Raw genomic sequence first — 2,500 nt, forward strand, 5'->3', positions numbered from 1 at the left:
CGCACACACACACACACACACTTCTTGGAGATTTTAAATAAAATTATACTTATGTGTCCATCTGTTTTAATTTAATTTAATTAAATTCTATGTCTTTATGCAGCCAATGATTGCTCTGCATTTAAATTGATGTAATGATTGCAATGTTCAATTAAATGGAATTGCTTGACACGATCGTACTGCATTACCTCTGGATATCCTTGTTGCGTATTTTGATTTTAGCCACCTTATTTTGAAATTGTATGGATAATACCGTACTAAACTCTGGTGCCTCAACTTAAGTACCATATTCATCATCTGAATCTATCTATCTATATATATATATATATATATATATATACATGCACACAATTGTATACACATACACACGTATCCGGTATACGCAACTGAAGCAAGGCTAAATTAAACTAGCCATTTGCGTGTCATATTTAATGTATATACATCGTTGACAGGCAAGTTATTACGATATTTTTCTTGAGATATTGTTATCGAAAATAGTGCGTCTTATGGTCTTGATACATTTAAAAATATATATCGAAGGGAGGTGAAAAACCACCCCAGAAGCAGCTTGCGAAAACGTCAGATCCATTTCGGCTTATGTTCATGTTCTTTTCTCTATCCCTTTTCTGACGAAGAGCCATGCTCGAAACGTCACACACACTCACTTTTTTCCAGCTTAGTGTCAACCTAATACATTCACCGTGTACGTCCTTTTGACTTCCGATATTTTTGTTTTTATTTCGGGTTTACCAATACATATATACATATGTATATATGTATGTATGTATGTATGTATGTATGTATGTATGTAGACAAACTTGGTTCCATATGTGGATTTCCTGGTGCAGGCTGGAACATTACAATAGTCTTGTCCAGGCTAATGCCGAGTCCAAATGCCTTGCAAGAAGCGGAAAGGCAATTCATGAGTATCTGCATGCCATCCACTGTATGAGTAACTAAGTCACAGTCATCTGCATAAAGGAGATCACGAATAATAGACTGGAGAACCTCTGAATTGGCAGCAAATCGGCGAAGATTAAAGAGGCGGCCAGAAGATCGATATCTGACATATATTCTCAGAGAAAGCACGGCTCGTCTAGTGAATGGGGAAAGCTTGGTCTGCAATGTTTGCAGTCATGTATGCTTATCAAGAGCAGGGCTCGTTAGCCACCAACGGAGCCGCAAAAGCAAAATATAAGTTAGTCCTAGAGCGCACAATGTTCTTGAAGGTCGGCAATGATCATCCTCGGTCACGAGTGGACGGCCATCGTCATGTATGTATGTATGTATTCATGTATGTGTGTATATTATATATATATTCATTATTAGCGATGGAAACAATATTGGTTCAGAATAGCATTCTGTATATTTGAGTTAATGTAGAGATCCTATTCAAAATCGCAAAACTGCAGTATTCGTCTTGGTTTCAGAAATCGGTGACGGGAGGCAAACATTTGTTATTAGCGACAGAAGCAGTACTGGTTCGGAATAAAATACTGTATACACATAGTATTTTCTATACTAGTAAAAGCGAATGTTGCGTAAGTATGTGATTGATAATGGATACTTGCTACTGATGGTGTGCAATGACATGGAAATCATGATTTAGCAATTCCGCCACCCACCACTGATATACGATTTTCGTCTGCAACTGATAGTCTGTGCTTTTTAGCAATAAATATCTATATGAGAAGCTTTCTCAAGAAGAGTACGGTACTTTAGCGGCTTTCGATAGTATATCCGCGTTAAGTGAGACACAGGATACTATAAATAAATTGCGCTTTTATTCTGATCACTCGAGGATGCGCATGTATACAGCTGATGTTAAATCATATTAAAACAATATTGCGTATAATGTATGCAACATTCAGCAATTAACAGTCAATGATGATGCGTTAAAATCTTTGTAGCGAATTTTTAATAAAGCCTGCGGATTTTCACATGTACATCCCATAACAGAAGTCCTACAGTATGATACGATTTGGTAACCGATTCCCAGACAGGAGCTCTGAAGCGCACACTGTAAGGTTATTACCCAGATTATATATATACATATAAGGCGCAGGAGTGGCTGTCTGGTAAGTAGCTTGCTTACCAACCACATGGTTCCGGGTTCAGTCCCACTGCGTGGCACCTTGGACAAGTGTCTTCTACTATAGCCTCGGGCCGACCAAAGCCTTGTGAGTGGATTTGGTAGACGGAAACTGAAAGAAGCCCGTCGTATATATGTATATATATATATATGTGTGTGTGTGTGTGTGTGTGTGTGTGTGTGTGTGTGTGTGTGTGTGTGTGTGTGTGTGTGTGTGTGTATGCTTGTGTGTCTGTGTTTGTCCCCCCAACATCGCTTGACAACCGATGCTGGTGTGTTTACGTCCCCGTAACCTAGCGGTTCGGCAAAAGAGTTAGATAGAATAGGTACTAGGCTTACAAAGAATAAGTCCTGGGGTCGATTTGCTCGACTAAAGGCGGTGCTACAGCATGGCCACAGTCAAATGAC

This window comes from Octopus bimaculoides, chromosome 2 (assembly GCF_001194135.2).
Source record: "Octopus bimaculoides isolate UCB-OBI-ISO-001 chromosome 2, ASM119413v2, whole genome shotgun sequence".
Classification (NCBI taxonomy): domain Eukaryota; kingdom Metazoa; phylum Mollusca; class Cephalopoda; order Octopoda; family Octopodidae; genus Octopus; species Octopus bimaculoides.